Consider the following 15,096-nt stretch of genomic DNA (forward strand, 5'->3'; position numbering starts at 1 on the left):
CAGAATAAACCCCAAACCACCACAGAAAAAGAGCCAGGAACACGAAGGAAGGAGCAATGTGAACGAAAGCGGAATTTAGAAATGACCGCTGTCGGAACAGGGCAGGGGGGTGACCAGGCAGAGACACACCGAGAACAGGGGGAGCGGGGCGGAGCGGAGCGGAGCGGAGCGGAGCGGCCGGTGAGCGGCCAGCGGCGGCCCCGAGGTGACGGTTGGGCCGGCCGCGGCCGCCGCGCGCCGTCTCCGGGCCAGCGGGAGCGCCGCACGGTGAAGCTCGAGCGCCCCCTACTGGCAGGCGGCGGGCAGCGGCCGCCACCTCGTGCCCGGCGTCGCCTTTTGTTGCGGCGCAGCCCCCCGCGCGCGGCTGGGGGGCGGCCCCTCGGCGGCCCCCGCCCTCCCCCGGCGCGCGGGAGCGGCTAACGGCTGCGGCGGCGGGTGCCTGGGCACTCCCTCGGCCCGGGGGAGCTCCTGTGGGGCTGGAGCCCCGCCGTGTGAAAAGCGCGGGTGTTGTGACAGGAACGGCTGACATTCAGGAGCTACGGAAGCCCACGGAGCTGTTCCAGTAGGGGATAAGTCTTTTCTCCACCAGAGAACCCGAAACAAGTAGTATTATACCTAACTTTTTCAAGGAAACCTGTTCAAATACGTTGGTATCATGTTTAGCTAGCTTATATTTTGAGTTTTTAGAGGGGCACTGAAGTTGAGGATCGTTTTAACACGGTGCTAGATAAAAATTAACTGGTGAATAAAAACGTGGGAGTCACGCTTTGATGCACTAGGATGAGCAGGGCTATTTAAACAGCAAGGACTTACCCTCTTAAGTGTTAGCCAACTAGTCCCAAGTATTTTTCTCTCATCAAGTCTCCTTGCTTTTTTATTTTGCATATACTAGAGATTTATTCTTTTAATAAGTTCTTCACGTAAAAAATCTGAACCCTATTTCTGCAAAATGTACACTGCCCACACATACTCAAATAAATGGTCTGCAAGTTATTTCTTACTTGATTCTTGTGTGTAATTAGTGACAAATATTTTACCATCGCCAAACGTGACAGTGTGAGGTGTTTGTAGTTTTTTTTAAGTGTCTAAGATTATTGCTATTCCATACAAAGCCAGGTGACAACTCCAAAGCCTCTTTATGCAAATCAGGGAACGATGTCCTCCTATACTCACGATACGCCCCGCAGATGTATTATATATTAATACATCTAAAGAATACCTTGTGAAGAAGGCTATAATTAAGGCTTATTAGGGTAAGGTGATCAAAATGGTATTCTTTGTCAGTGTACTTGTGAATTGGCAAAACAAGAAAACCATAAATCACCGATCTGATGGCAGTTCATGTAACAAGACATGAAATATTAAAGAATATTTCCCTTTGTAGTGGACATTTCAAGGACAGAGTGTTAGTGAAAATGCTGACTTGTTTATTACAAGTTTTAAATTGGAAATAGCTATACACTGTACAGTTCTTTTTCTGCTTCTCAAATAAATTTAAGATAAATTTAATAATAGCTGATGTAGGCCAGAACACTTTGTAGATATATAGAGTCTTCAAAACCCTTAGGTACAGAGGTACCTGTAAAAGGGTATAATGACGCATATAAATATTCTCAGTGAAATCAATGGGTTATTCATTATAGCTGCTACTGTTTTATTAATTCACTTCCACAGAATACTGCTTTTCAACTATTAAACACTTTGCAAAACTTTGAAGAGTTTCAGCCAAATTTAATCAAGCATTTTCAAGCATAAATTTTGCCCGTATGTATTTTGCTGATTTTTTTCTTTGAGAAGAGTTAACAGTCCTCCAAAATGGCTAGCAAAGTCTGAGAGCATTGAGAAACTGGCTTTTGTATTGATGCTGTTTGCCCAAATTGAGAAAACTCAGCTAAGTTTGGCTAGTATACAAACAAACAACAACAACAAAAAAGGTCAAAAAAACCCCCAAAATAAAAGGTCATCTAGAGATCTGCTGCAGCATTACAGTAGAGGTTCACATGTGTTACAGCTTACAAGCACAGGACATGTCACAGATCAGAGTCACTGGCCTGTGAGCAGAGTTTGCTTGGAACAGCGTTTGCTTCCATTACATGATGCAGTCCAGATACTAGAATAAACAAAACGTATGCTTGTCTCTCTGGTCTTTCAGCAACCTCCTATGAACATGGCCAACAAGGCAGATGTTCTTTGCTTGAATAGCAGTCTGTACAGAGGAACTGAATGTGCCAACTATTTGTTTGGCTATGAGCAATATGCCACCTGATTAAATACTTGTGTGAGCAGGATAAGGAAAAGACATGTCAGTATCAGTGCGCATAAAGCTTCAGTTCAAAGAGTATTGTTGAGGTGGGACTTTAGAACAGGGAAATGGAACAGTAAGGTTGCCCCAGTTCATACTAAGCTCAGTCATCAAATGAGGCACGACTGATTTGGTAAAACAGCAGTAAGATTAGACGTACATCAGTGGTACAAGTAAAGGTTTCATTGCTTCCCCAGTCTGATATTTCATATTTTTGATTCCTAGACGTATATATCTGCATTAAAATATATATTTAGTATATGAAAGATCAGATCCAGTGTTTAAAGTACGAGTGTTCTAAGACTAGCCCTCTTTTCAGGTGAGCTCTACCATTCAAACCAACATTACCATTTCTGGTGTTACAAATGTATATAATATACTCTATTTCCTGGCTGCCATAAAAACCTCTTGTCTTGTCAAAGAGGAGAGGTTGAGTTGAGGTGGATCATATAGAATTTACTCTGGATACTAGAGCTACTCATCCAGGGAACTGCTGAAAGTGACCAGAGATCTTTAATATCCAAAAATACACACATGATGTGATGGCCATATAATTTAAATGTAGACAACTAATTTAGGTATTTAAGTTAGGACGCTGGTCTTACTAGACTCTGGAGTAGAGCAAAAGGTGGATCCAGAGGATAATTCAGCGCATGAAATGTTAGGCAGCTTCAGAAACACAAAAAGAAAAAGGAAAAGAATGCCACAGTGAGCATGGACTTTCCCTGAGAACATGCTCTTGTCTTCCTCTGTACTATTCTGTTCCAGGTCATCGGGTTCTGATGTCATCAGACTATTGAATACATGATGAGAGAGCAGAATTTATAGGTTTTAATCCTTATAAATGCTGACGCATGATTATTATTCCTGCTGCAATCAATAGGGTCTTCCATAGGAAGACTGGACACTGAGAGGTAAATTAGGAACTCAGTCCAGGAAAAGAAAACATGTTGCTAGAAACAGGGTAAGCACTATGGCTAGATCTCTCTCACAAAGGTCCCTGAAAATTAGTTTTTCTGCTGTCGCCAGCTACCACAATTTTGACTAATCTACTTTCTTAAAACCACTCTGGTGGATTAATAAAAAAAAAAAAAAAAAGATGGGTGCCAGAAGCATGTGTTTCTTCCTCTGTCTCATAGGTGTCTCTTACTTGCAGCACAGAGGGTCACCTTCTGCTTCAACATTAAAAATTCCTTGAGTTGTGGAATCTGACTTCAGAGTGTTCCTATGGAAATACCAATCAAGCAACACTAAACCCCCTATTTTGAAATGTCCTTACATTGCTAGACTGTGTTAGTATGTCTGCACTGTTTTTAATTACTAGTACAGCTACAGGGCTTACTACAGTTATAAGAATGATCTATACTGTTGGTAAGATAAATATTTGGTAAATTAAATTATTGCAAGTTTTTTGATATACATCATATGCTCAGTTTAGGTTTTGCATCCACAGCTCATTAAATGTGCAAAAACTGGTGACAGAAAGATGGTACAGTTTCTTGACAATTTTTAAAGCAGCCTCACCTAAAATAAATTCTACTTGATTCTTTTATTTTTAACTGAGATTCAGAGTAGGCAATAAGGCCAAATATTTGTATGATACATATAATGTTATCATGTAAAGATTTTGTAGATCCTACTTGCCATTTGTTCTATGGATGTACTTTTATCCCCCATGAAAAAAGATATGGTATCTTTCACACTTTGCAGCTTGGTCAAAAATTGAGGAAAGCAGAGAAAAAAAGTAGTTAAAAAAGAATTTGTAAGTGGATTATACATAAAACCAGAGTCAGATTTCTCCTTTCTGGGGGCAGAAGGGGGAGGTGAAAGGAAACTTCTAGTTGTGGCATTCGCAAAAGAATTGGTAAGTTTACTGCCCTGTGAAACACAGGTCTGTGTTTTCCTGCTGAGTAAAAGATGGCAGCACACCATCCTTTGAGATACCTAGAGCTGGCATTGTAAAAAGCAACAGCATCTTTATACTAAAGGGATAAGAATAGCACATATTAGAAATACGTCTGTGACTTACTGTAGTAGTGACTGAAACTCAAAACCTGTAGTGTGAAGAGTACAGTGCCTGTCACAATCATAAGCACTGAAGTTCTTTCAAAACTGCTGGGCTTCATATAGACTTGTATAGACTTGCATAGCGCAGGTGGAACTGAACTCTTTTCAGAGGTGCACAGGGATGGGACAAGAGGCAACGGACACCGGTTGCAATGTAGGAGGGTTCTAGTTAGATGTCAGGAAACGGCTTTTTACCATGAGGACAGTCAAACAAGTGCCCAAGGGGGCTGTGGAATCACTGTCACTGGAGATATTCCAAACTTAATTGGACAATGTCCTAGGCATTGAAGGTGAACCTGCTTTGAATTGGACTAGATGATCTCCAGAGGTCTCTTCTGACCAGTATTTTTCTAAGGTTCCATGATTCTATGACTAGCAATACTGGCAAAGTTCTGAGCAGCAAGTGTACTTTGTTTGACACCTAACACCAAGGTTTCTTAGTAGAAAATTATGTACTAAAGTGTTCAGTAGTACTCACTTCTGTTATAAAATTACAAAAAACTGCACGCACAAGCTATAAATAGAATAATTGCTTGATTTTCCTCAAATTTAAGCCATTCCTGTTGCAATACTAGAAGCCTTTGTTGAGTGACTCCTATGTAGACTGAAGAGTGAATATTACAGGAATAGAAGAGCATTCCTTGCTCTCTTGTGATTGGAAACGCTTCCCTTTGCAACTGCCAGTATCTAAAATGAATAGCCTTTCTACCAAGTGCGGTAAGTTGCACATCAAGTTTAAGGCTGTCTCCACACTGTAGACTGTAGCATGAGTTCATTATTTGCAACAGGACACACTGCATCCCTTCCAGTCTTTCCACAGACTACGTCTAGCTAGCCTCCTCCATCTCAGGAATTCCCTCCTATACACTAGATTTTCATCATATCGGTATGTCTGTACATCTCCCATTTGTAAGGGTTGTGAGTGTTCCTGTGTGCTACATCAGGAACTTCTGTTCCCTCTCTTATATCCAGGACTCTGTGTAAGTTATGCATTTCTTTGTCTCATGAAGGAAAAGTCAATTACTTAATAAGATGAAGGCACCAATTATGGAATAAAGTGCTAATCTACGTAAATAAGGACATCAAAGATATATTCTGTCAACTACAAATAAAATAAGACTCCAAGAGTAATTTCATTTATTCCCTTGGTAATGTAGTCCTCTATCCAGACATTCATTTTTATTAAAAATTAACAAAAATGCACTCTGCCCTAATTTACATACAAAAAATAAAACCATTCCTTAAGTGACAAGTTAAGCTTGATTTCAAAAGACAGTTTAGGTTTCCAGAGGGCATAATGTTGTCATTGTATCATTCAAAAAAAGAACAAGCATTTAAAATGAAGAACTAGAAGAGGATAAAATCTTACCCCACCTACATGGGAGATGCAAAGGTGAGATTCTCACTAGAAAAATGTATTTCATCATAGTGCGATCAGACTGATTAATATGAAAATAACTGTAGCTACTGCACTCTGACTTCCAAGTATCAGAAAATTAAGCTATACAGCAACACAACATTTATAACTGTACACAACGATACACAAATAAGTCTTAAGCTGAACACCATATTCCACATAATTATAAATAACATATTACGCTCTCTTATTAAATGGCATAAGTTACATTTTCCATAACAAGTGCATATTGACAGCCAACTACATTAGCCAACAATATTTACACTTTAATTACAGCTTTTAAAATGGAAATATGTAACTATATATGTACATAAGTTGTTAATGGGGCAGAAATTCGTACAAGGAGATCCATATGTAAATGTCCATTATGTAGATACCCATTTGTAGGTGGGCAAATATTCTTTACAATCGGCAGTGTTTAATTTAATAATGTAGGAAACAAGATTTATTATGTCATTAACAAGTCAATTCACTTGAAAATTCTAATAGACACATACAGTATTGGTTTTAGATCTTAAATAGCTTTTGAATTTAGCTGGATTTTATAGTTACTCTTTTGTAGAAGAAGAAGCCAGACTGACTGAGTTCCCTTTGTTATCTCTGGCCTCCAAAGTGTCAATGGCACGGATAGGTTATTGCTTAGCATGATTTCTGCTGTACTACAGTCCTCAGTTGTAATCATATATTAGTCAAACCAAGGACCTGTTGTGGTACCACAGAGCTTCTGATTTATGAAGATGTCAGCTCCTGAGATTCTGGTCCGTCACTATGGTGGCAACCCTAACAGCATTAGAGGCTCTTGCATGTTTCTACCAGTGGGTTGTAATGTTCCCATCAGGCTATGATTCTTTTTTGCAATATGGTGCTGTCAACACTGTTCTCATCAGTTATACATATCAGTGGATTATTAACAATATTTGTCAGACTTCTATATTAGTTTTGTCCCAGAACAGCCTTGCCTCACTTCAGCAATAGAATTACATTTTGCATTGTCTCAAGAAATGCTTTTAAATTAGAATTGATGTTTCAGTCATATGATTTTTCACTGCTGATGTAATTTAGTTTTCTATCTAAATTTTTATACAAGTATATGACTTATTTTTTAAAAATGTGATCCTATTAAAGGCAGCTGAAGCACAGGGAGTTCCCACAGCAGAATTTGGGCTAATACCTCTCCTATGTATGGCAGACTAAAAGAGTGGTCAAGACTAACATAAATTTCAAAAGTAAATTGAAAAGAAACATAAAAGAGGAATAAATGAAACCTCAGAGCAAGACTTCTTAAAAAGTATGCATTTAATCAAAATGACAAATAAATAAGTACAACTGTAAACACCAAGTATCCTGTATAATCACTAGAGGAACTGTTGTATTTTGAATATTTTGCAGTTAAAGCTATTATAAGATTTAATTGCTTAAATTGTATACAAAATCACCAAACTTTTACCAGGAAAATATGTGGGAATGTTTTTCCTCTATGCTGCATATCCTATTATACTGGGAGCAGCTGTGCCAGTACACGGTCCCTTTAAAACCAATAAAACTGTACGAGCAAAGGGGCCAGCTCAGAACACAGCAACAGAAGCCAATGACTCATTTTAACGTCTGTCTCTGAACTGAAACACAAAATAGCAATTACCTCAAAGCTGCTTACTGCCACAGCTAGGAAGACTCTTTCACATTTAAAGCACACTACCCACACAACAGAAAATCTCTTTTTTTTTTTTTTCCCTTTTCATTGTACAGCTTGCAATAGTGTGGCTGATGGTGGAATTTAGCATGTTTCAATCTAAGTCATCAGTTCAAATCTTGCCCATGCTGATGGTGACCAAAAGTTATTACTTGATTCCCAGCTTAAATTATTTTAGAGTCAGCTTTTTGTAGACAAGAGAAACACATTGTAAGCTTATCTTACCCAGACAATCAGAAATAGTTCAGGCTTCTAGGACAACCTTGAGAAGAATAGGGTATTTTGCACTGCCATGGCCCAGAAGGTACTTATCTTGAGAATGAAGAAAGAATTGGGTTTCAACAGCATCTACCACAATGAGATCCTGTAACCAGGGCTGTGTATCTATGGACTTCTGTAATATAAATAGTAATTAAATCCCACTGCCATATTACTTGCCGAAAGATTTTTCTAAAGGAAATGTGTCTTCCATGATTCTGGAAAAAAGTTACGTAAAAAAATAACTTTTTATCATTTCCCAAGAAAAAAAGACTGTATACTAGCTCTTTAATCTCTAAGTGGCATGTCTATTAAAATGTCAGATTTAAAGTAAATGAGCCAATATATGGAGTAAAGTCACAAGATAATTTTAAGTAAAAAAGGGTAAATACCCCTATGTATGAAATTCAAAATACTGTAGTAATGCCTATAGATGTGTAAGTCGCATCAAATAGTGAAGATGTGTGCTGGATTAATTATTTTGTTGATATTTAAAAAGAAACAACAGTCCATTCTGAAGAATATAAGGAAAGAGGAATTCTCATCTAAATTTGCATGGAATTTACTTGCGAAATTCCCATGACTGCTTACAAGACTCGAATCCTCACATAACAAAAAGACACTAGAAGTCTTTTCCAGTATCCTTTGGAAGAAATAGTACAGCTGATTCAAATCATTGAAATGATGCAGCAGGCAACCTGGGAAATTTTTCCTCTGGGAGTTGTAGAGATGCTTTCAAGTGATCTACATTTCAAAGAAACTTGGCTTAAATTCTGATGTACTTTACTGTCACCCACCACTGTTCTTTAGTGGTTTTGCAGGGATATAGTATAATGCTGATCATTTAATCATAGTAGTCCTGACATAGAATTCTGAGTACAATTTTTTTTTTCCTTCTTTTTTCCCCCCCATAAATCCATTTAATTTTCCTGTCACATGACCTGGAAGTTGGTTAGTGATTCAACATGTGCTCAGTTAGAACAAGTTTGAATCTGTTAATTTTCAAATGGCCATAAATCTACATTGCTCAAATGAAATGTACAACATCTTCTGAGTCAAGAAGGAGCTTGCTTTTTAGCCATCAACGATTCACAGTGTCTACCCTTAAACTCCTTAACATAAAAATACCAAGGAATATATTTCCAAAATCTTGTAGATGCCTGAATGTATCAGTGATCAGCATATTTACAGAAAAGTCCTTTTTTGGTCCTTGCATACAAGCTCACCATTGCTTAAGTCATGTCTTTGACAAGCAATATGTAGAAAAGCTGACATAGCCTTCTCTAACACCAACATGACAAAACGAAGGGAGCAATGACTCTGGAGCTGGATGTCTGGTACATGCAAAGATGCCTCTTCTGCCAGAAATAAGATTATAGATGCAAGAATGGCACAGGGAGCTTAGGGCATCTGAACTGTTAAATCTTGGATTTGTAAGCAGTGACTTAATCAGAAGACTGCTAAGTCAAATCACAATGGTGGATCAAACAATTGAGGAAAGTATTCCTTAAAAGAGTGTCAAGATGAGCAAAAAATTAAATGAGGGCTGAATGACAGTGAGTAAATGTGAAGAACCTCTGAATTCTTATAAGGATGTCTTGAAACATCTTAAAAAAATACAGTGGAAATTTTGGATTTGAATTCTTGTAGTCCCTAGGAATCAAAGCTATAATAATTAATAACCACATGTCATAATTTAGGCAAATAGCAGATGATAGATAGATGATTTTTTTAATATAGGAAAAGTGTCCCTTATTACATTTTCCAAACTCTTGCTTACCATTAACATTTTAGATCTACATCATATTTAAGATGCTTAAATCAAACTGCTTAATATTCTGGACTGACAGGCTCATTAGGCTGAACAGTAGGATTGCTGTCATATGCACTTTAGGCATTTACAGTAGGAAATTTTCTATTTTTAATTCCAAATGTTTAAAGATAAATCTTTATCATTAAAACTGTAACTATATTTCTTTTCTTTGAGAGGCATTACTTTATGTTTGACATCTCTACCTTGATGATATTTTAGTTGTCTCTTACTTTCTAAACTATATAAGCAAAAGAGTAGAGTGCTGTGTGCAACAGCTTTGGTATAGTAGTTACCCGTTTTTAATTAATTCATGATCTCTATTAATTTATGCCTGTCACTATTAAAGAATCATCTACTGTAGCTATAATTGTTCAGACTGGTGACATTGTATACTAACTCCCATTTGGTCTATATTATTTTAATACATGAAAAAATACCTACTAAATTTTATACAATGCTAAGAGCAAAACTATTTTGCAGAAAAATGTTTCTCCAAGGCCAGGTTTATCAAAGTTATTTAGAGGTGCTTCACAGTGCTGATAGCATCTGTGTGGAAACCTCACTAGTGTTGCAAGTCAGCGCGAGTTAAGTTTCTAGCAATTAGTTTCTTTTGAAAGTTCTTAACAGGTACCTATCTAAATATTTTTATTCTGGCAGTGTATGAAAACTTCCATCATGCAGTCTTTGATCTGGAGATCTAGAAAATAAATTAAAGACTGTTTAAAGGGAGTTTGAAGTGCTAAGTACTCTGCTTTCAGACCAAATAAAAAGTGCAATTACAACTCTTTCAGTAGTAAGATACCTGGTATTAATAGGAATTACCATAGGATTCATCAAGCAGCATGGCTAGGCTTGGTCAGAAGCTATGTCATGTGCACTGAAATAATTACTGATGGAGAAAGCCAAGACAAAGACCAGAAGACAGTGAATAAAGTGGTAATGAATAAGAACTGCCATAAACAGGAGCAGAAAGGCATTTCCAGGGGAAAAGTAGGAACACAAAGTTAGGTTAGCAGACATCTGAGAAAAAAAGCCACTACTCCTAATGCTCGTTTTGTTATTTTCACAGAAAAGGAATTGCATATAATCTTTGAAGAAGTCAGGAAGGATTGCACCTCCTTCAGTGTCACCCCCTAAAGAAAAAAGTCACAAAAATGTAAGTCACAAAATTCAGCTATTGGCCACACGTTGTTCTTTTGTATTTGCAATGATGTGAGAAAAGTATAGGGATTTTAGTAAATATTTTATCAGAATATCAGATCTCTACACTAAAATCTAGTCCTAGGTTACAGCAGCAGCTGATAAAAGCATTGTTTTTCCTGTTGTTTCCTCAGGAAGTATGATTCTAAAGTCTGTTCAAAGAGTCTATTTGTAGATCACTACCTTCACCTTTTTTTTTTCTAATTATATAGAAGTCAAAGTTGTAATATAAATAGTAATTAAATCTCACTGCCACGTTAAATCCAACTGCCACAACATGTTGTTGTTCCTACAACAACGGAGCTGTTTTTTCTTTCTCTTTCTCCCTTTCTTTCTCTGTTGAGATCCAGCTGAAAAGTGGAGTTCAGCTGAATCCCTGGTACTGCTTTGGAGGTTGACCACATGGTTAGTTGAGACTAAGGGACTTCAAGATAAAACATCCTACTGTTATTCTATTCTTGTCAAAACTTGTTTCCTTGAATATTGCGTATAAAAATGGTTATGATGCCATTTTTATTTATACAAGCATGCACAATTGTATGTTTGCATTCTTGTGTATGATATAGGATTTTGGATATGATGCTGCCATTTCTCTTATGAACAGGTTTCTGAACTGAGACTCGTAGCCATACATGATTTATGTAGGTCCATACAACTTTTTTTCAATAAAAATAGTCTAGAATTTCTCTAACCGGTGATTTGGATTTGTTTTTATAGGAGGCAGAGACAGTAAAAAAAAAATTTCTGTTAAATAAATCCCTTGGCAATCTCAGTAATATTGTTCTGTCTACTTATTTTGGCTCTTTTTCCTCAGTGTAAGGTTGCATGCTGAAGGCATTTCCTCTGAAAGTTAAAAAGTGAGGTCACTGAAACAATTGTGATAAGATATTCTTTCTGTAGCTTCTGAAATTAGATATGTCTATCTTATCACCTGTTTGATTAATTCCACCACAATAGAGTCATCTCTTGTTTTCATATAAGCTCCTTTCAGCTTCCATTTAACTCCTTCTTTTTTAGTTTCCGGAAAGGATACATCTTTTGAAAGAATAATCAAAAGAAAGCAAGAATCCAAGGGGTTCATCTACATATTAAGAGAAAATTTCCAATTTTGCTCTTGAAGAGGGGCAACTACCTGATAGATCAGTTTCTAATTTTTCTCCCTGATCTGCTCAAGGTGAACATTGCTGACTTAAGAAAAGGTCTATGTAATTTGATAAGGTGACTGAAAGAAGTAAACCGTTTAGTGTTAACAGATATAAACTCCAGCACCACCAGCTATGACTCATCTTGTTCTCAACAAGAAGCAACCACTTCAAGAGAATTAAGCAAAATAACTCTTGTCTAGGATAGTCTGTATAAAGCAAAGCACTCACTGCATATTTAAAAATACTTTAAAATATAAAACCTTTAACAGTCCGCAGATAGCATTACAGCCACATGACATGACTTGAAAACTTGCCCTGAAGTATCTCTCAAAACTGTGGTAACTCCATTTCATATAAAAGGAAGATATATGGTTGTTAAGCCTTGTGTTATATCTCACTGAGAGCAGCGGTAAAGTCCAAACATTGATTGTAATATGAATTAAAACATAGTTGTCATGGCAGTGAGTAAGGTTTTAATACAAATGATTTTATTGTTTCCACCAAAAGTGTAACTGAATTTAAATGATACTGAGTCACACTTTTGAAGAAAAATTAAAATCTAGTTGAAAATTTCTAGCCTAGTCTAGCATGCGAGACAAGTCTGTGAATTAGTCTACTTAGCAAGAAGGAAAAGTTATGGGAAAATTGTGACTTGGCATTCAAATGTTTGAATAATGCCCTCTAACTTATGTGCTTTGTTCTCTATAATGCCTAAACATGAAATATCCAGCTAAAAATAGGTCTTACATTTCATAAATATATTATCATCTGACTGTGGGATGGACCTGAAAAACAAAATTTGCATAGTCTGGCTTCGATTCATGGATAGAAGGAAAACTTTAATATCACATGATCCTACAGTAACCTTTGAGATGTTCCAATGAGACTGTGAATAAAAATGGAGTGTACTGTTAATATATCTCTCACAGACAATGGAGAGATGTGATCTCTAATACATTGTAATCTTCTGTGTGGGTATCTCATAAATTTGAGACAAACATACAAAAGTCCCTACGTTAGAAATTAGTTACACTCTATTACTGGTGTTGTTCTCTCTTACTCTCTGTATGTATGTATGTGTGTAAAAAACTCACCTAAATAGAATTAACCATGGCTAAGCTAAAAAACTCATAGCTATGGTAAAATAATAGCCATGCCTTGTAAATTGATTTTGGATTTCCTGATTCATTTATTTTAAGAGTTATTTGCTCAGAGTCTTCATGGTCAGCAGAACTAGAAGAAAAAAAAATGTACATGCCTTGGCTAATCTTTTCTGTGGTGTACTTAAGAAACTAATTCATTTTGCTTGTATACTCTTATGACCAATTTTTTAAAAAATCTAGCCTGCTACAAATGCAGTAGAATTAAAATACCTCATTCCCATTGAAAGAAAAAGTAATGTTTTACTTGCATATTTTGAACTACCCCAAAGCTCCTTTCTGTCTTTAGCTGCCCCAGAATGTCTGACATCTAGCTCATACAGAGTAAAGAAATTGGCAGTGAAAAGGATATTTTTAAGAAAGCTATGGTGATATTGATAGATTTCATTAGAGGTGCACCTAATACTTTTTTTCTACTGCTTGTTCTTTACTCTGTGTTTTCTGAGAACCCTGCAAAAAAGCATTCCACATGATCTAAAAAATAAGCTGTAATGTATAACAAATACATAAGAACTCACAGATGTTGTTCCAAAGGATTGTTGCTGTAACATAATGTAGTAGAATCCTATCTTTACCCCAGATACTGTTTTTAAATTATTTTATTTTATTTTATATCTGTGGGATAATTAGTTCCTGTTTCAGGGTAGCTCTCAGAGCCTATGGACACTCACCCTTCCCCATTCTCTAACTGGAGTTGGGAGACTGTAAAGGAATGTTCTTCACAGCAAGTAGTTGCTCTGTCACCTCAGAAGGAGTTTTCCTTCTCTGTATGAAGATTGCTGCTCTAAAGATCAACATCAAAACTTTTTTTTTTTTTTTAAATAGTCACACATTATTTCTTCAGGGCAAAACACTTCCTTAGTATGTAGAAATTGCTCTGTGTCTACTAGGAATCAGTGTGGTGCAGTATCTGCTTGGAGTGATAAATTAAATGAATGTAGACAACAACTAAGTCACTTCTTTGTTGAAAGTGAATGCTAATGACATTTATCCTGTGCTTCATGATAAACTCATTTAATAGACTAAAATGCTGGGGGAAAAAATCTTGCATTTTAGGAGATATGCATAAACTGTCTTTTACTTGCTCAGTTACAAACTGCTGAGAGTAGTATCAATACATATTTAGATTATTTTTAAAATCCTTGTGTATATCTGTTATATGTCTAAAAAGGTTTTCATGAAAGTGTCCTGGTTTTGCATTTTGAAACTGAAGAACAGTTAACTGTTCATGCTATCTGAATAACTGGGTTTACAAAAAATATATAAGAGAATATATATATTAAAGAACAATGCAATGGTCACATGCTCAGAGCTATTCAACTAAGAATCTGTTGTTATCTCTATTTAGAACTCATTTGTCACTTTGAGGGTGATCTTACCTGTTATGATTGAGCCGATCTGCCACTTTACCACTACTGCAAGGGAAGGATCCCCCTCCTCTTTCCCAGTTCTTTATCTTCCCTCAACATGATCCTGACCATGCAGTCCCCGGCTTTCCTTACCTAGCTCCAAGGCACGTATTTTTAGTCTGGATTAATTTTTTGCCAATTTAGTAATATGAACCAATTCTGTACAAGTCCAGTGAGTGCCAATAGCAAAACAGGAGAAGGGAGAGCAGGGTTTCATACGAGCAGGGAAAGCTTATCTCCTCTCAGTGATGGGAAGTTCTTACATCAGCTTAAGTCACATCACCTTATCCACCTTAAGCCTACCATCCACAGGATGCAGAGCTGATATAACATCTTGTTGCTACAGAGAGAAGTCTAGCAACCTTCCTTTGCCCATCCCAGCACTTAACTCCTCATCATTTCTCCCTCTCCTTCTTCTAGCTACATAGCCTTGCTTCTTCCCCTTCACTGAACAAATCTAACTCATTAAAATCAGAGGGGAAAAAAAAGCAACTTTTGTTTCTTTGTGGTTGAGTAATTTTCTGTGATTTTAGTCAATTAAGCAGGCTTGCAGAGGGCCAAGGAAAGTAGCAGTAAAGGGAAAGGGAAGGAAGACGGGTGAGGATTGCTAGCCAAAGCTGCCCTGTGAAGCTGTC

The 15,096-nt window shown here is 37.0% G+C and overlaps 1 protein-coding gene across 1 annotated transcript in view; it reads right to left on the reverse strand.

Moving 5' to 3' along the window:
* The window catches only part of ROBO2 (roundabout guidance receptor 2), a 540,145-nt gene that overhangs the window by 475,235 nt on the left and 49,814 nt on the right, over window positions 1–15,096 (reverse strand). The gene's annotated exons all lie outside the window — the stretch shown is intronic.

Source organism: Mycteria americana, chromosome 1 (genome assembly GCF_035582795.1).
Source record: "Mycteria americana isolate JAX WOST 10 ecotype Jacksonville Zoo and Gardens chromosome 1, USCA_MyAme_1.0, whole genome shotgun sequence".
In the NCBI taxonomy this organism is placed as follows: Eukaryota; Metazoa; Chordata; class Aves; order Ciconiiformes; family Ciconiidae; genus Mycteria; species Mycteria americana.